Source organism: Heliangelus exortis, chromosome W (assembly GCF_036169615.1).
Source record: "Heliangelus exortis chromosome W, bHelExo1.hap1, whole genome shotgun sequence".
Lineage (NCBI taxonomy): Eukaryota > Metazoa > Chordata > Aves > Apodiformes > Trochilidae > Heliangelus > Heliangelus exortis.
Window position 1 is genome coordinate 2,900,790 of NC_092453.1, and position 20,171 is coordinate 2,920,960.

At 45.7% G+C, this 20,171-nt stretch overlaps 3 long non-coding RNA genes across 3 annotated transcripts; 2 read left to right on the top strand and 1 right to left on the bottom strand.

The window, feature by feature from the left end:
* The first annotated feature begins 540 nt into the window (after positions 1-540).
* Positions 541-1,751, top strand: LOC139789205 (uncharacterized). Its single transcript, XR_011723070.1, has 2 exons — positions 541-709; positions 1,417-1,751. It is a non-coding gene; the product is annotated as an uncharacterized lncRNA (long non-coding RNA).
* A 6,241-nt stretch (positions 1,752-7,992) lies between these two features.
* On the top strand, positions 7,993-9,301 carry LOC139789217 (uncharacterized). The gene is made up of 2 exons (XR_011723076.1): positions 7,993-8,246; positions 9,084-9,301. It is a non-coding gene; the product is annotated as an uncharacterized lncRNA (long non-coding RNA).
* A 9,220-nt stretch (positions 9,302-18,521) lies between these two features.
* On the bottom strand, positions 18,522-19,699 carry LOC139789239 (uncharacterized). The gene is made up of 2 exons (XR_011723090.1): positions 19,532-19,699; positions 18,522-18,730 (listed from the first exon to the last, which is right to left on the bottom strand). It is a non-coding gene; the product is annotated as an uncharacterized lncRNA (long non-coding RNA).
* Positions 19,700-20,171: the final 472 nt, after the last annotated feature.

Genomic DNA, 20,171 nt, shown 5'->3' on the forward strand with positions numbered 1-20,171 from the left:
CAATTGGTTTGGCCTCACTGGATGGCTTCAAAGTTTATGTAAAACTGGTTTGCTTGTACTTTGCATCATATTGATAACTTTTGTGTGCCTTAGTTGTATGTTAGCAGTACTTAAGAAGCTATTTGCCAAAGCTGCCAATATCATGATTGTACAAAAAGATAAAGGTTTTGTTGGAAAATGGCTTGAGGAACAAGGACATGGACCTATACTAAGCACCAAAGATTGTGAACGGTTACACAAGAAGTATATTAAGAAGGACACCCGGTGTGTTTACCTGTAGCACAGCGAATCCCTGGTCCGGTAGCACAGGATTATGGGCCGATCTAATTGGCCTCTCAAACATGGGGTTGGGCACGGCAAAGGGGTCACACCCCCTACCTTTTCGGGACCATTCAGGAACATTCTCCAACATTCCCCAACAACCTTTATCCTGGCCCAAACCAGGACACTTTGATAAAATCCAAAGCTTGGAAAATTTTTCCTTTGCCCATCTTTAACTTTTGTCTTTAACTTTTCTTTCCCCACTCTTCCTCCAGGGAAGCATATGCCAGAGGAAAGAAGGAAAAGCATTTCTAGTTATACAAAGAGCCATCCTCTTCATCCTCCTCTGATGATCCCATACCTGATGAGTTCTTGTGTGCTATTTGCAAAGCCCTACTGACTGATGCAGCTTTTATTCCCTGCTGTGGGAACAGTTATTGTGAGGAATGTAAGTGTTCCTTGCATGTTTGTTAATTCAAAACAGTCACATCTGATCTTCTGAGAGCAGAAACACAAGATAACAAAGTTGCTTTATTTCCAGTTCTGTTTCATCCTGAAGTCTCCCCTGAAGGATGCTTCTTATAGAAAGGGGAAAATAAGCAGAAAGCTCCTTTCCCTTTTTATGTGTCTGGTTAAATCCCCTTTGCACACAGAAGGAGAAGTATGAGCAGAGTGTGTAATTGTGCAGGTGCTGACAGTCTTAGATATGAAACTGTTTTGTCCACAGCCCTTTCTCTGTGACTTACTGCTGACTAGAAAGAAAAAAAAAAAAAAACAACCCACCACTATTTGAATATTTAAATAGTTAAATATTTAATCCTTCATAACTCAGGATGTTTTCCTGATTGCTGTTTTATTCCCTAACCTTGAGGTTGGTGACTTCAACTCTATTGGACAGGGGGAAGAAGACTAGATAAAAGATCAAGGCACAGCCTAACCCCATCTTCAGATGTTACAACAGTGAAATACGAAAACCGTGTAGTTATTTGGTACATACTAGAATTTTTTTTTTTACGCTATTGAACATTTTTGTCCTCATGCCCTCCACTCAAGATCCTATTCACCCTTTAACCATATACGTGTTTTTTACAGTTGATTAGAACTTTGAAATTTCCCTCCTTTAAAAACCATTCTGATGATTCTAATTCTACACAGATACTAAAACAGCATTACTGAAGACTGAGGAACATACCTGCCCAACCTGTCAGCAGAGGTTTCTCCTGATGCTCCAGTTGCCAACAAGTGCTTGCCCCAGGTAACATGATGACTTTTACATAAACTGTTTGTGAGAAAAAGTCTATCTGTAAAAAGCTGAAAGGGAAGAGTTTACATCTCCTTACACAAGGCTACATTGAACAAGGCCAAAACAAATGATTGGAAAAGTCAATGCTGTTGATTTATGACAATTTTGAGTTTTTTCAGTTTAGTCATCTCAAATTGCCAAGCTGCTTTCTCTCAGCTGGAGGGAATGGTGTCTTAGTTTTATCTATTTCTTGCAGTGTTGAGTTAGTCCTTCCTTTTGGTTTAGATTTGTAGTAGGTAAATTGTAAGGGTGCATTGTACCTATAAAAGCTTAAAAGATAAAACAAAACTCAGAATCTTTGTATTTTGTTTGCACCTGAGGTTGCAGCTACACTGAAGTGCCTCTGACATAACCAGAATGCCATAGTGTTTTTTCCAATACGCTTTTTCATTGTGGTTGGTAAACATGAAAAAGTAAAAAAAGACAAATGTCATTCTAAAATGTTCCCTAAACCATGCAGGAATTCTAAAATGTTTTTTCTGAGATGTTTAAGTCCAGGTTGGATGAGGCTTTGCAACACCTGGTCTAGTGGGAGATGTCCCTGCCCATGCAGGGGGTTGGATCTTGATGATCTTTAAGGTCCCTTCCAACCCAAGCCATTCTATGATTCTCTATCTTCTTAGGAACTTTGTCCTCACTTCTCTGTGTTAAAAATGACCGAGACTCAATATTCTGTTAATGGTTTAATTTAATTAATAAGATTGAAATTGCAATGAGCAAAACAGCACTGGGTGCATGGGGAGTCTCTGCTCCACTCACACGCACGAATCTAAAACTCTAGGATTACCTTATTTTGATTAAAATTCTATGAATATTAAAAAGGGGTGGGCTTACATACATATTCATAAGGATTACATCATGTTATTACAATATTCATGATAGGCGGAGTCTAGGCGGAGTCCTCTCTTGGGGAGATATCAGGGGGTCGTCAGGGGGTCTTTGGATGAAGTAAGAAGTCTTCCTCAAACTTGAACCTTTTACCTTTCTTGCTTTCGCTGACTTCATTATCTTGTTAAAGGGCAAAATCAGACCCTAGCCATAACTTTCCCCTTATCTGCTGGTTGTGACATTTTTATGTTGTCTTTGTGCAGATGTTCCCATTCTTTTGGTGCCTAGTTAGCCTTGGCAGTGCCTTGTTTTAATAACAAGACCCATGCTTCAATTATCTCTGAGAGAGAAGTTAGTCTCGTTCAGGCCTTGTGTTGCTTACACTGTTTTTGTGGAAAATTACTTCTCAATTGCTTTGTCTAGCCCCATATTCACTTCTTTCTCAGTTTAACTCTGAATTTCACTGGTTAGGAATAAAAATTCATAAACATATATTACAACCATTTATTACATCTGCAATACCTGAAAAACTTGGGGGTTTTTTATGGGCAGCTCAGCAGACAGCAGTGAGACAGTGTCTGAGGCAAGTTGCTTCTTTTAAATTCTCTCCTGGCTGATGCCCAGCAATGGGGTGTGGTTGGTGGCTAATTACAGCCATTAGTAGCTGTGGGTTACACAAGCAGGGTTATTTTACCCTCTCTAGCTACTGCTTTTAATTGATTATGAAAAAGCTTCTCCAGGAGAAGAACTTACCTGTTGTTTGTATGACTCATAGAGGTGGGGGAGAGTTTCTCAGCTTCTCTCAGATACTTAAGGTACCATTGTCACCTTTAGTGGCAACGAATGAATGCTGAGGCTCAAACCAATTCAATATTTAAAGATTAAAGGAGCCTTTTCCTTTCTTTCAGCCCCCTCCCCTCCCCCTGTGAATTGGTTCGGCCCCTTCCCTCCCCCGCCGTTAGCGGCGACTCTGCCATTGTGGCTCCTGTGCTGAGCTGTGCTGGGCTGTGCCTCTCCGGCTGCTCCTGGTCCTTGCCGTTGGTTTGCTCCTTTCTCCTGCCTTGTCCCTGCCTTTCCCCTTGCATCCACCTCATTCCCATCTGTCTCCTACCTCCCCTGTCCCTGCCTTTGCCCTTCCCCTGTCATTAACCCCCACCCCTCTGGCTCCGCCAGCTGCCTCCTGCTGCTTCCGCAGGGCTGTGCCCGTGCCGCAGCCCCCAGAGCTCCTGAGATGGGGCAGAACTTCAGCAGAAAGCGTCAGGTGTCACGCTCTGGCAGTGCTCCTGGACAGCCCTGAGCTGCTGCCGCTGCCAGCACCAGCACCCCTGAGCCTCAGCAGAAAGGTCTGGGTAGGCTGCACGCGACCACCTGGCCTGGCTGAGGCGCTGGCACTGGTGGATCGAGATTTGGGGCATCGACCGCCGCAACAGGGAGAATCAGTGAGGGGCTGTGGGCCACTGCTGGGACACCTCGGGTGGCGTGCGGGAGCATCCCCCCTGCAGGGTTTGTGTGGGATCTCCTTGGAGCTGATTGCTTGCAAAGCAAGATGTGCCCTGTCAGCTGGGACGGGGAACTCGAGAGCTTTCCAGTGCTGGGAGCTGCTGGGTGGGCGCGAGTGCTCCTGGAGGCGTGCCGTTGGGCTGCCGCTTGGCCCTGCTCTCCCTGCAGGGTTCTCTTGCAGCTGCTGAGGCATCCCCAGGTCTCTCCTGCCCTGTGGGCAGCACGAGCAGCTGGGTCTGGGCAGGGTCCCCCGGGGCTGGGTGGTGCCACAGCTTTGGTTCTTTCATTGTCTGTCAGCGTTAAGCTCAATTGTTTAATTCTCAGGACACCTCTCCATCGGGCGTGTGCAAACAGCCATGCAGCTGTCGTCAGATTTCTATTAAGGCACTGCTGCCAGTTGGATGCTGCTGACAATCTCAGGAGAACACCCCTGATGACACTGAGTGAGAGAAGTTCTGCTCTTGGAAGAGGGGTTATTGACTGTGCATGAAAGGAGAGGTGTCTGGCAGGACTCTGTACGCAGAGCTGTGCGGAAACACGCCTGTTGTGTTTGGAGTGGAACAGGCAACTCTCAGATAATCTTTGCAGGTGCTCTTCTGTTGGGAAACTGTTTGGAAGAAAACAGACGTGAGCAATCCTGACTATATAGCTTTAGCTAGAGTGAGCTAAGGGCCTTGAGGCCCAGCTACAAGGTTACTGAAAGATGAGCTATGGGAAAAAGATAAGGGAACTGGCAGCAGAAAAGAAGAAATAACAGGATAATGAGGTAGCCAGCAGAAGTTCTGTGAGAAGAGGATTTGTGGCCAAGATATAGCCACCTGCAAGATATCGTTATATAAACAAGGGTTCTATATAAAGCAAGAGTGAATTGTTAATAAACGACTTCACTTTAACCATATTGGTGACTACATGTTGTCCTTAAGCCTCCGCGGATTTTCTACATTTGGCGCCCGAACAGGGACCCTCTCGCTGTTGCTTCCAGGAGCGATGAAGACAGCTGGGATGAGAGGGTAGCGAGAAAGCCGACCGAAGCAACGGTGCGGCAGGAGCGGAGAAGCCAGTCGAAAGGAGACTGCTGCCCCAGCGGTCTATGTAGCTGGTGCCCGGCTATGGAACGAAAGAGGTACCTCGGAACTGAAGAATCTTGCCAAGAAAAAGGTGAGCGGCTGGGGAGGAGATGGGGTCTACACTCTCTAAAGAAGAAGAGGCAGTAGTTAAGCTCCTCCAATGTATTCTCTCTAAGAGAGGTTTATCACACGAAGGCAGGACCTTACATGAATTACTGAAATGGGCACAGGATAGAGACTTGATCCCCTCGATGGGTACCGTTTTTGAGTTACCTACTTGGGAAGCCATAGGTACTGCCCTATGGGATAAAATTAGCGATGGAGATAAGGAGGCAGGACGCTTAGCGACACTCTGGAAATTGATTAGAGAAACCTTAAAAGAGATGGAAAGTGAAAGAGCGGCAGCCGCTTCTGCCTTCGCTGCATTGACTCCACAAAAGACCAGTAAAAGTAAAAATACTAGGACTGGTTGCTCGGCCGCTGCAGTTCCTGTTAGCGAAATGCCGTCGGTGCCTCCAATGAATCCTTTTGCCAGTAGCCCGCTGCCGCCCTTACCGGGGTTTTTTGGCGCCACAACAACGCACGGACAGCTGGAACATGCGGGTGCAGGAGAAAGCACATCTAAAGAACCCGACTTGCCTCCCCCTCCGAGCAAGAATGAGTTAAAAGAACTTCATCTAAATAATGAGTCTGGTATCTTAAGTGAAGCTCAGCATCCTAATCGATCAGAAGCCCTACAGAGCCGCAGAATATCCACCATTGTCGGGTACTCCTCTTATCAGCCCAGAATGAGAAGGATCTGTTGAAACATTGTTAAACAGCCTTATTCAAAAACTGGGGGATCTTACAGTTAAACCAGCAGAGGAGCGTTCGGGTTCAGAATCTTTGGCCCTGGTACCGCTTAATTCTCCACAGACTCCTCCGTGTGCGGAAGCAATTATTCTACCTAATTTGTGGAATCCGGTTCCTGAGCCTCCAGGAGAATCAGGATCTGGACAAAGATGGAGAGGAGTCATACGCGATGCAATAATAGAGGGGCGGTTTGTACTTAATTTGTCGGCGTTCCCTGTGTCGGTGCAAGCAGATGGGACAAGGAAATGGGACCCTTTTGATTGGAAAATACTAGAAAAAGCTAGAGCAGCAATAAATCAAAATGGCATTAGGTCTCCCATAACGCAACAAATGTTGAAATACATTTTTACAGCTGATTTGTTGATACCGCAAGATATAGCTCTGAGATTTTGCTTTCCCCCTCTCAATTATTATTGTTTTCTAGGGAATGGCAGAGATTATGCAGTCATGAAGCATCTCAGCCATGGCAACAGAATGACCCTTTGTATGGTATTCAGGTGCAAATGCTAATGGGTCAAGGTTCCCTGGAGACCTCAAAACCCAAAGAAATATATATATAAATACCTTTTCAGTATGAGGAAGGTCTGGTGTCCATCGGCGCGTAGGAGCCAAGGGAGTAAGGGAGGCTTATCTGACAGAATTCTTCGAGGGGCCCCAAAAGCGTCCCCGGGTCCTCCTGGATCACGGCACAACGGAGACCAGTCCTGCTGCGGTCGCCAAATTGAAGCCCAAAAAGGCCTAATAAAACTGTTTAGAGACAGAGTTTTAAGCCTTTAAACAGTAAAAGGTATTTATTTGTGGATCCGGGGAACTCCCAGATCTCGCTGGACAAAGAGTTCCAAGGGTTAAGGGAAAGGGTTAGGGCATTTATACAGTAAAAGGGGAGGTTACAACATCGTTACATTCTCAATTCTTGCTGACTTCATTATTTTGTTACAAGGCGATATCAGACCCTAGCCATAACTTTCTTCTTATCTGTTGGTGGTGACATCTTTTATGTCCTTCTTGTGCAGATGTTCACATTCTTTGGTGCCCAGCTGGCGCCTAAATGGCCTTGGCAGTGTCTTGTTTTAAGAACAAGACCTACACTTTTAATTATCTTCGAGACAGAAGTTAATCCCGTTCTGGCCTTGTGTTTGGTTACATTGTTCTAGTGGAAAATGATATGTCTCAGCTGCTTTGTTCACTTTTTTCTCAGTTTAACCCTGAATTTTGCTGGTTATGAATACAAATTCATTAACATATATTACAAGTTTTAATTCTACATAAAGTAAATTCACACAAACAGCTTGGCCTGCTCTCCTCTCTTTACAGGAGTTAATCCTGTCAGGATCTTTCTCTTTTTCATTCCCCCCTTTCCTTAGAGCTTATGATTTCTTTCATCAAGTTCCACGGGAAGGTTCTGATGCCTTTGAATCATTGCCCACATTACTCGCATCCGTTTGACTATATCATTCAGTTTGTAGTATAGCCACACATTTAAGAAGGACAACATGAGTATTATCACTACCATGACTAATAGAGGGTATATTAGGTAATGGAATACTTGCGTAGTCGCAGGGGAATATCCCGTAAAGATATCCCACCAATGACGCTTCCCTACTTGTTCTATCTTTGTTAGCACCTGTTTTATACCTTTTGAATCATGTGTTACTTGCCAAAGCATGCGTTGTGTAGTTCTATTAACTTCACAAACTAATTGTTCTATACCAGGGTGTATAAGCATTGCCTTAAAAAGATTAATATTCATGCCTATCTGCAAATTTGGTACATTATGATAACGAGTATATTCAGCTTTCACCAATTGCATAGTGGTTATAGGAACGGAATAATCAAAATCACAGCCTACGATTCTAGAAAAATTACACACACATAAATTTGTACCATTTGCTATCTCAGGACAATAATCAATAAGAATATTAAGGCATAATGTTCTAATACACGCACAGCCATTTCCTACATAATAAACCTGTGATCAGTTGTCATTATGGGGAAACATTTCAAAAGTACATAAACTATCTTCAGTATCTAAGCACAAATCTTCATTTTCTATAACTGTATTTTCACGAATATATCCTAGTTGTTCTTTAGGAATACAGGCTTCTGTACTGATTGATTGCTACTTACTTCTGGAGTGATCAAAATTTGCCCAAACGGCTTTCACAGTTAATCTGGTTTGTTCACCTTCCTGTCTTTTCACGTTAGTACTCTTACACCCTATCTGGATTTTGTCTCCTTCTTCTCCTGTTAAGGAGTCTGATTGGCCTTTGTTTTGACTCCAGTCTTTTTGCTCGTGCGGCTGGTTGTTACATAGCACATGAATGTTTAAGCCAGACTCGGGGTGTAATACCAGGCGTGGTGTACCAACCCATGGTAGTGCCTTAACTATCCGTGCACCCGACCATGGCCATCCCTGGGCAATGTTTTGTGATAAGGTCATGTGTGAGTCTGACCTCACTGATTTGCAACTGTCTCAAAAGAGCAATTTTAAAATGAATAGTCCTGGCTAGGGTGGAGGAGCTGTCTGGTCAGAGCTGAGAAGGGGTGACTCCTCCGGATGTGATAAGAGCTATTGGGTGGAGGCTATTCCTCTTCTGAGCACCAGCCTTCAATGCTGGGACATCCCTCCAGGCATGCTAATGGGGCTGGAGCAGAGCAAGGATGGCATCAGGAAGAAGTCCCTTTCCTGAGGGCCAACCTTCAATGCTGGGATGCCCCTGGAGGCACGATGTACCTGGTTAAGTGGCTGGAAGAGAGGAGGAATGGCTTCTGGAGGAAGATAAGAATTGATGACTGGGTGGGGGACTACACCCTTCTGCTCCCCTCCAGGCAGCCTGCCTGCTAATGACCCTGGCTGACTGACAGCTGCCCCTTGGGAACAAAAGGACTCAGGGGTATATATTGCTGTCCATGCTCTGACTGGGTTGTTGTCTTTTGACCCACCACCATTACTGCACCGGACCCTGTCCAGGATCAGCACGCCATCCTGAAGAACCTCACTGGACAGCTGGACCCCTGGTGGTGACTCTCTCTCATTTTTCCCACCTTCTCACCCTTTATTCCTCCTCTCTTCACTCTTTCTTTCTTACCATTTCTTACCACTTTTTCTCTCTCTTTCTTAGATCTTCTTTTCCTCTCTACCTCTTTTCTACATTTTTGCCTGTGTCAATTGTCAAATAAAATCTGCTTGCACTCGACCATTTTATATGGTTGGACTTCGTTTCGCGTATCCAAACAAAAATAAATTTTAATGTTACCTCAGACCGTAACAGGTCATACTTATCCAGAGTCCAAGCATCAACACTAAAGGTCGCCAGTTCATAATGTCGAGCTCCTTCAGGAATGCTCTTGGCAATGTTCAGGGGCCTTCTTGACTCGGGAGTAGTGGATCCAGGTGGGTCGCTCCTTAATTCGAACTGTAGTGAAGGTGGTGAGCAACACTTGAAAGGGTCCTTCCCATTTCTCTTGCAGAGGTTTCCCTAAAAGATTCTGAACATATACCCAATCACCAGGATTAAAATGATGCAGTTTACAATCAGGTTGCTTAGGTTGGTGATCCACCACCACCGTGGCATTCTTATCAAAGTATTCCCCACAGCTATAACATAATCATACACATATTGATTACCTATTTGATCTACAGCCTCACTATTTACAGGCTGCATTGCCTAAGGTCTCCCGTATAAAATTTCAAACGGGCTCAGTTTTTCTTTTGAGTGGGGCTTTACCCTTAGTCTGATTAGAGCAATAGGTAAGGCTTGGTACCACTGCAAGTTAGTTTCTTGGCATATTTTTGCAATTTGTTTTTTAATAAGATGATTCATCTTTTCTACTTGCCCACTAGCTTGAGGTCTATAGGGCGTGTGCAATTGCCATTTGATTTGCAGTGCCTTACTTATTGCTCGCACAGTTTTAGCACAAAAGTGCAAGCCTCTGTCCGAGGAGATGCTCCTAGGCACCCCAAACCTCGGAATGATTTCATTAAACAAGACTTTAGTTACTTCTCTTTCTTTGTTTGTTCTGCATGGGAATGCTTCAGGCCACCCAGAAAATGTATCAGTCAAAACCAAGAGGTACTTATACCCCCCTTTCCTGGGGAGTTCAGAGAAATCAATCTGCCACACTTCCCCTGGGAATTTTCCTCTATCAATTACCCCCTGGTGTACCTTTGTTCCCGTGTTTGGATTATTTTTCAAACAGCGTTCACATTGGGATGTGACCTGTTTCACTGCTGTGAATAGCTTTGGCCCTGCTATTCTAACTTTTAAATGCTGATAAAGAGGATCTAATCCCCAGTGGGCCTTGTCATGTTCTGTTTTTACAAATTGCCATACTAATGCAAAAGAACATATAATTTGACCCATGTAGGGCCTTAAGTGGTTAGGCAATCAAATGAGTTAAAATTATTAGATCCTACATATTCATTGAAGAAAATTCAAGTAAATATCCAAACAAATATTACTCAATTACAACAGGATTGCCAGCCCTATATACAACAAAGCCTTAAGGGCTGGAAGGCGTGGTTATCAGCCAGATCGCGCCCTAGGCACACGCAACGAGATGTAACTGGATGGTTTGGCACTGGACTAGGGGTACTGAACATGATAGACCAAGAAGTATTGGTAAACAAATTAAGTGCCATCACTTCCCATTTGGGGGAACTCAAAGTGCCTTTGAGCTCATCCATACTTAACCTAGCAGAAACACAGTCACTAGCAACTAAATTACTGACCCTAGTGGATAACCACACCACTGAAGACCTTTTAAAGCTTGCAGAGTACACTGGTAATGCAAATAGAGAGATTGCACTTGCTATTCAGTGCACTCAAACACAGCAGTGGGTACAAACAGTAGCTGCAGGAATTCTGAGGGAAGGAACATCCAGAATACTACCCCAAGAAATAAAAGAAATGATAGCGAGAGATAGCTCTACAACCCAATTTGAGAAGGATCATCAGGCATGGTGGCAACTTGTAAATTTTACTTACTTGCAAGATGAGCAAATCGAGGCCTACGTGCTCACTATTAGCGCTGCCAAGGAGAAAATCATCTCTCCTGTCCTGACCTTAGGAACTGTGCATCAGAAAGTTGTAATTCGGCCCATGGGCCGTAATGTTTGGGCAAGTTTTGATCACTCCAGGAGTAAGTGGTAATCAATTAGTACAGAGGCCTGTATTCCTAAAGAACAACTAGGATACATTTGTGAAAATACAGTTATAGAAAATGAAGATTTGTGCTTAGATACTGAAGATAGTTTGTGTACTTTTGAAATGTTTCCCCATAATGACAACCAATCACAAGTTTATTATGTAGGAAATGGCTGTGCGTGTATTAGAACATTATGCCTTAATATTTTTATTGATTATTGCCCTGAGATAGCAAATGGTACAAATTTATGTGTGTGTAATTTTTCTAGAATCGTAGGCTGTGATTTTGATTATTCTGTTCCTATAACCACTATGCAATTGATTGAGGCATGAATATTAATCTTGTTAAGGCAATGCTTATACACCCTGATATAGAACAATTAGTTTGTGAAGTTAATAGAACTACACAACGCATGCTTTGGCAAGTAACACGTGGGTAATGATTCAAAGGCATCAGAACCTTCCCGTGGAACTTGACGAAAGAATTCCTAAGTTCTAAGGAAAGGGGGGAATGAAAAAGAGAAAGATCCTGACAGGATTGTTGGGAAACTGTCTGGAAGAAAACAGACGTGAGCAATCCTGACTCTTTAGCTTTAGCTAGAGTAAACTAAGGGCCTTAAGACCCAGTTGCAAGGTTACTGAAAGATGAGCTATGGGAAAAAGATAAGGGAGCTGGCAGTAGAAAAGAAGAATAACAGGATAATGAGGTAGCCAGCAGAAGTTCTGTGAGAACAGAATTTGTGTCCAAGATATAGCCACCTGCAAGATATCGTTATATAAACAAAGGCTCTATATAAAGCGAGTGTCCACTGTTAATAAACGACTTCACTTTAACCATATTGGTGACTGCGTGTTGTCCTTTAAGCCTCCGCAGATTTTTTCCTACATTTGGCGCCCGAACAGGGACCCTCTCGCTGTTGCTTCCAGGAGCGATGAAGACAGCTGGGATGAGAGGGTAGCGAGAAAGCCGACCGAAGCAATGGTGCGGCAGGAGCGGAGAAGCCAGTCGAAAGGAGACTGCTGCCCCGGCGGTCTATGTAGCTGGTGCCCGGCTATGGAACGAAAGAGGTACCTCGGAACTGAAGAATCTTGCCAAGAAAAAGGTGAGCGGCTGGGGAGGAGATGGGGTCTACACTCTCTAAAGAAGAAGAGGCAGTAGTTAAGCTCCTCCAATGTATTCTCTCTAAGAGAGGTTTATCACACGAAGGCAGGACCTTACGTGAATTACTGAAATGGGCACAGGATAGAGACTTGATCCCCTCGATGGGTACCGTTTTTGAGTTACCTACTTGGGAAGCCATAGGTACTGCTCTATGGGATAAAATTAACGATGGAGATAAGGAGGTACGACGCTTAGCCACACTCTGGAAATTGATTAGAGAAACCTTAAAAGAAACGAAAAGTGAAAGAGTAGCAGCCTCAGCGTTTGCTGCCTTAACACCTGATCTACCAATACCGATGAATGCTCAAAATATGAACTTGACCTCTAAACAGTTATTTGAGACACCTAAAATACCCCCACCAGCACCTGAAGGGACTATACTGATTCAAGCTCAGCCAACTGTGTCATTTGACCCTGGGGGGTCAGATGAAAAGCAAAAATGGGACTGAGAAGCAAAACGAAAAGCGACCGAAAACACCACCAGAATCGTCGGAGGACCCAGAGGGAGAGAAGCCGGAGAACACAGGCGAGGAACCTTGGAATGCAGACCCCCCCCTCCTGCCCGCCTGCCACAGCTCCCAAACACTCTGCCACCACTGCCTTCCTCTCCACCTCCAATGCCTGATTTATCTTCTTGACCACAGTTGCCATCAATTAATCCTCTGCTTCACCTGTCAACACCATCAGTGCCTGCTATAGAGCAACAACCAAGGAAAGAACTGGGACTCGGAGACAAGCAACTCAGGGAACTGCTGAAGAAACTGAAAGAACTGGAGACCAAGGATGAGTATACCCCTGAAAAAACCCTAGTTTTTTGCTCCGGGGAATACCCTGAACAACCCAGGGGCACTAATCCAATTTTATCCCCTGATCAGTGTCCTGGTTTGGGCCAGGATAGAGGTGATTTTCTGTCTTGTACTTTTGCTTTTAGCTAAGTCTCTTGTAAGTAGTTGCACTTGCTGAAATTAAGAGCAAGTTTCTCAGACAGTGTGTGTTTCTAGGACTGATAACACTTGATGTTTATAGTTACTGCTAGAGACTGGTATGCAGAGCCAAGGACACTGCTCAGCTCTGAAGAAAACATAAAGAGGTCCCACCTGCATCCCTCCTTTGGGGAGGAACGGACAAGATAGATGCCAGAATTGACCAAACAGAGTATTCCATCCCATATACGTCATCCTCAGTATAAATTTGAGGGATCACGAGGGCCAAGCCAGATTTCCTGCTTCCAGCTTCCAGCTGCCTGCCCTTCCTGCCTTTCCTGCTTCCCTTCCTTCACCCGGCATCCTGGAAGGATCCCGTCCGTTTGCCTGCCTGTGCTCCTGATCCGTGCCAGCCCTTATCTGTGTGTTCCTGCCTCCAGTTCCCGACTGCTGCCGACTCCAGGAGTCCAGCCTGGACTTTCCCAGGGCTGCCCTGCAGCCTCGGTGGTGACGTGAGAGCTATTGGGGGAAAGGGGGGAGGAATGTGGTATCCATTTTCTTGTATATTTGTATATATTTATTAATTTTTCCTATTTATCATTACTGTTTTATTAAAGTTGTGTAGTTTAGTTTCCAACCCATAAGTCTCTCTCCCTTATTCTCTCTCCTTTCTTATAAGGGAGGAGAGAGAGATTAATAGAGAGCGTCTGTTACTCGGTTTAATTGCCGGGCCAGTGTTAAACTGTGACAGTGCAGAATCTTGCAAGTGTTGGGGAATGATAAGTGAGGGAAAGGAATCTCTGTCTCAAGGGAATACAGATTTGCTTTGGAAGGGTGTAAAAAATTCCCTGGCTTTCTTTTTTCTTTAAAGTAACAACAGTTGTGACCCCACAGGTGGGAGATGTAGAAATGCCACATTGTCATGGGATGGAACACTCTCTTTGGTCAATTGTGGTCATTTATCTTGCCTGCTTCTCCCTAAAAGAGGGTTGCAAGAGTGACCTCTTTACTCCTTTTCTCTTTCTGGAGCACAAGATGTTCTTCAGAACTGAGCTGTGTCTTTGGTTCTGCAGAACGTTCTGTAGCATTAACTATAAACATTGAGCATTATCAGTCCCAGAAGCAGACACTGACTGGGAAAAAACAGCTGCTTACAAGAGACTTACCTGAAAGCAAAATTGCAAGAGAGAAAATTATCTCTATCCTGGCCAAAACCAGGACAGTCCATGGGCTGCATATCCACATCTGCCCCTCTGTGCTCCTCCATGGGCTGCAGGGGGCAGCTGCCCTCTCCCCACAGCCTGCAGAGGAACTTCTCTTCTGGCCCTTCCTTCATTCACTGACCTTGGTGTCTTGTGGAGGGCTGGGAGCAGGCTTCCACCTCCTTCTCCATGGACATCTTGGGCATTTTCTGCCACAGACATTCCATGGTCACCCAGGGCAGCTGCTGACTCCTGAGAGAGGTGCTCTCCCAGATATGGGCACCCCAGGTCTCCACACCCCTTATATACCCCCAGGGTCACCATGGAAACCCCCATGATAATGGTGTCCAGGTACCAGACCCTTCCCTGGTGGTGGCTGTGGAGATGCCCAGGCCTGGAACTGGCTGGGACTCTGTCACAGAACAATGGAATCATGGAATGGGTTGGTTTTGAAGGGTTAAAGATCATCTAGTTCCAACCCAGCCCGTTCCATGATTCCATGATCCCACTCAACTGAAGTCAACCCTGCCCCTGTCCCCATGGAACTCACTTTAAAATTCCAATCAGCCTCAGTCATCAGCACCCTCTCCTTGATTACTCAAGTGTTATGATCCGAGTTATTATTTATATTTTGTTTGCGAGGAAAATTCAGCCACTACTCATAGATGACGCGTGAATTTACAAAAATAACAAGGCTTTATGATTTAAACAAGTTAAAAGGATTTATTTAGGATTTATATAATTAGTTACTTTGGAGAGAAGAGTTGTTAAGAAGAGAAAAGGAGGGAGTAATCATGATTTTATCATCGTCTCGTCCGCGGTCCTGGTCTCTGGCTGGAGTCGGGGGGGGGGTGTAGGAGCCACTGTTCCTGCTTGTTTGTTGTTCTCTGCTTTTCCTTTTCTCCGCTGTTGCTGTCCCGTAGCTGAAGCCAAAGTAGCGAGAGAGAAGGGGGGGGGAAGAAGAGCCACGCGCTTCTCCTTTTTCTCTTGGAGTTTTATACAGCAGAAGGAGTTCTGTCTTTTTATAAATCACTGGCACACAGACTTGCTAAAGATAACACAGATTTTGCCATTTCAAGAACTTCTCTTTTATTTATTATTATCTTTCAGTCCTTGTTACCCTGCTCAATTTATTATCTTTGTCTGGACCATGTACCAGGAGGCGACTGGATAAGCAGTCTTATCTTTAGGAGCTTGTCAAGCATGATATAAAACAGAAGCTAGTTAAGTTTGGGGAAAAAATCTGTTAATTGAGGTTGTTTGGTATATTTTAAAAAGAGCAGAAAAAATACTGATTCGAGAGACATATTTTGTATTTTCAAAGTGTTTACATTACTCAAGGATGAGCTTCCTGTGCTCCTCCTGCTGCATGATCCTACAGATCTTTCCCATGACCCTCCAGATCATTCTGAATCACAGTTTATCTCAGAGTGGAAGAGACCCCTGAGCATCTCCTTGTCTGAGAGCCCTGCTCAAGGCAGGATGAACCACATGAGGTTGCTCAAGGGCTTCCCCAGCATGGCTTCATCCACCAAGGGGCTTAAAGTGCCTTTTGTCCCACCCCACAGGGGGATTATAAAGACAGCAAACAGTGTTGGCAAAAGTTCTGGACACTGAGGCACAGTCACTACTTGCCAGGAGGACTTTGGATCACTGCTGGCACTGTGACCCTCATCATCTCGTGAACTTCCCACCCACCACATCATGCACCTCTTCAATCCAGACATCACCAGTCTGGCTACAACAGGACAATGGTAGAGCATGTCAAAGGGCTTGCTATAGGCCAGGTGCACCCCATGCCTTTCTGTCCCCTGCCCACTCTGCTTCAGCAATCCCCTCTTTGTCCTTCACCTGCAGAACATTGCACCATTCACAGAATACCTCAAAGAATACCTGAATACCAAAGGTATTGGTAGGATTGGTTTAACTTCCAACCCTGTGAACTTTCCAAAAGCAAGGGTCTGATTCTCTCTCAGAGGAGCCATCTGGCTTTCTTCGCACTGGAGTTGGAATTCAAACTATTCCAATAAAATTAGTCAAAATCTGAACTGGGCTTGGGATAATTAGCTTAAGTCATGTTGAGCACCAAAAATCTGTCACAGTTTAATGCTGGGTCAGCAATTAACTGAATTATAGATGCTCTCTATTAATCCTCTCCTCTCCCTGATAAAGAAAGGAGATAGGATAAGGGAGAGAGACTTACAGGTTGGAAAGTAAACTACACAACTTTAATTGAAACAGTAATGATAAAAAGGAAAAATTACCTAATATATACAAATATACAGAAAATTGATACCACATTCCTCCCCCTTCTCCCCCAATGACTCTGATGTCACCACCGAGGCTGCAGGGCAGCCCTGGGAAAGTCCAGGCTGGACTCCTGGAGTCGGCAGTGGTCGGGAACACAGAGATTCAGGCTGGTATGGATCAGGATCACAGGCAGAAGAATGGATGGAATCCTCCCAGGATGCTGAAGCAAACAGGGAGAGGTGAAGAAGTGGAAGAAGAAAGGGGTTTGACCCTTGTGATCCCTCAAATTTATACTGAGGATGACATGTATGGATTGGAATACTCTGGTCAATTTTGGTCATTTATCTTGTCCGTTCCTCCCTAAAGGAGGGTTGCAGGTGTGACCTTCTTGTTCTTTTTCTCTTTCTGGAGCTCAGATGTTTTCCAGAACTGAGCATTGTCCTTGGTTCTGCATACCACTCTCTAGCTGTAACTATAAATATCAAGCACTATCAGTCCTAGAAGCTGACAGAGAAACTTGCTGTTAATTTCAGGAAGAACATCTACTTACAAGAGACTTAGCTGAAAGCAAAATTACAAGACAGAAAATTATTTCTATCCTGGCCCAAACCAGAACAAACGGGTACTGAGGGAACTGGGGATGTGGTTGCTAAAGCCCTGTCTGTTATATTCCAAAAGTCATGGCAGTCCAGTAAAATCCCCACTGACTGGAAAAGGGGAAAGGCAACCCGCATGTTCAAAAAGGGGAATAAGGAAGATCCAAGGAATGCCAGGCTGGTCAGTCTCACCTCTGTGCTTGGTAAGGTCATGGAGCAGATCCTCCTGGAGGCATTGCTGGAGCAGAAGAGTAATGAAGAGGTGATTGGGTATACAGTTTCCCCAGGGCAAAACATGCCTGACAAACCTTGTGGCCCTTCTATGGGAATATCACAACATCAATAGACAGGGGAAGAAACAGCAAGGGCATATACCTGGACCTGAGCAAAGCATTTGACACTTTCCCACACAAGTTCCTGGTCTCCTGTTGGGAAACTGTCTGGAAGAAAACAGACATGTGAGCAATCCTGACTATTTAGCTTTAGCTAGAATAAGCTAAGGGCCTTGAGGCCCAGTTGCAAGGTTACTGAAAGATGAGCTATGGGAGAAAGATAAGGGAACTGGCAGCAGAAAAGAAGAATAACAGGATAATGATGTAGCCAGCAGAAGTTCTGTGAGAAGAGGATTTGTGGCTGAGATATAGCCACCTGCAAGATATCGTTATATAAACAAGGGCTCTATATAAAGCGAGTGCAAATTGTTAATAGACGACTTCACTTTAACCATATTGGTGACTATGTGTCGTCCTTAAGCCTCCGTGGATTTTCTACAGTCTCCAACCTGGTAAAAGATGGGTTTCATGGATGGATGGGCAGACCACTGGGTAGATAAAGAACTGCCTTGATGGCTGCACCCAAAGTGTGGCCACAAGGATGATCAGAGGGCTGGAGCACCTCTCCTATGAAGACAGATGGAGGGACTTGGGGTTTTTCAATCTGGAGAGGAGAAGGCTCCGAGCAGACCTTAGCTTTCCAGTACCTGAAGAGGGCAACAAGAAAGCTGGTGAGGGACTTTAGGATGTCAGGTAGTGATAGGACAGGGGGGAATGGATTCAGATTAGAGGAGAGTAGATTTAGATTAGATATTAGGAAGAAGTTCTTCACCATGAGGGTAGTGAGACACTGGCACAGGTTGCCCAGAGAGGTGGTGGAAATCCCATCCCTGGAAGTTTTTAAGGTCAGGCAGGATGGGGCTCTGAACAACCTGATCTAGTGGGAGGTGTCCCTGCCCATGGCAGGGGGGTTGGATAGATAAAACTGGGCTTACTAGAGAGGAGCCTGGAAGAGGCACGTCACTACCCACTTGTCAGCTTGGGGAGGTGGGCTTTAAACTGAAGGACCTGCAGGGAGGAATCCAAGATGGCAATGATCACCCCACCATCACCACTACAACTGATCTGGGATGAAACCAGGCCAGCCAGAGTAGTGTAAAATGTTCCTTGGCTGTCTCCTTAAATAGGAACCAAAAGATCAGCCTCCTGAAGTGTATGGGTACAAACACAAGCATCCAGGGAAATCAAGAGGAGGAACTGGAGCTCCATGCCCAGTCAGGTAGTTATGATATCATAGGAACAATAACTGAAACATGGTGGGAAGGGTCACAGGACTGGAGGATCATGACAGAAGGCTATGGGCTGTTCTGTAAAGACACAGAAAAGAGAAAAGCCTCAGAATCAGCTTCTCAAACACCAGAGCTTTTGCCAGCTGTGCTACTCGAGCATTTCAAGCACACACAATCCACAATTCAAACACAGCTCTCACAGCAGCCACAGTGCCTCTGCCATCAACATCTTCAAGCAGGGGAAAGGAACCACTCTGAGAGCTGCAGGGCAGAGGAGAGGGGCAGCTGAGAGCAGTCCCCAAGGGGAGAGCAGTGCTGGAGCAGAGACACCTTCCCCTTTGGGGAAAGGAGAAAGGAGAAGGGAGAGAGACTGAGGGGCTGGAAGCTCAACTGCACAGCTGACATGGAACAGCACTGCTGGAAAGGAAAAGAATGAAATCTAGACACAGAGAGGCAAAAGCCATCTCACGTTCCTGCCCCTTGCCCCAGCCATTCTCATGTTGCTCAAATGTGATTTTTTCCTAAATTTTTACGTATTTCAGTTAATAACTCACATCACCCTGGTACAGGGTGCTCCTCCATGAGCTGCAGATCCATATCTGCCCCTCCGTGCTCCTCCATGGGCTGCAGGGGACTGTAGGCGGCAGGTGCCCGCCCCGCCTGTGACAGCTGGGACTGGCCCAAATGCGCATGCCCGATTGAGGCAGGGTGTGGTTCCAGCAGGTCTCGAACCACACCCTGCCTCAATCGGGCATGCGCATTTGGGCCAGTCCCAGCTGTCACAGGCGGGGCGGGCACCTGCCGCCTACAGGGGACAGCTGCCCTCTCCTCACAGCCTGCAGGGGAACTTCTGTTCTGGCCCTTCCTTCCTTCACTGACCTTGGTGTCTTGTGGAGGGCTGGGAGCAGGCTTCCACCTCCTTCCCCATGGACATCTTGGGCATTTTCTGCCACAGACATTCCATGGTCACCCAGGGCAGCTGCTGACTCCTGAGAGAGGTGCTCTCCCAGATATGGGCACCCCAGGTCTCCACACCCCTTATATACCCCCAGGGTCACCGCAGAGACCCCCATGACCACTCAGCTGAGAAGGGGGCGGCATCCAGCACTGCGGAGAGGGATATAAAGAGCTGCGAGGAGCGCCAGCGACCCGGAGCGCGGCGAAGAGCAGCAGGCAAACAGGAACGGGGCACAGCAGTTAGCGAGGCAGTTCACACAGGCAGGGCAAGCAGGAGGGGCAAACCCACCTCCCAGCTCTCTTGAAGGAGCAATGGTCTCCAAAAAAGCAAAAACTGTTGCTGTTAAGACACAGGGTGTGTCCACACAGACAGAACCCCTTAAGAGGGACAGCAAGAGGGATGTAGCTGTTCAGGCCTCTGGCTGTGTAGACTGTCTGAGCCTCATGTTAGCACCAGAGGATGGTGTGAGTGGGGTTTGCGTGTGATGCGAGCAAGTGAATGACTTGCTATGCCTGGTGGCAGAGCTCAAGGAGGAGGTAGAGAGACTAAGAAGTGTTAGGG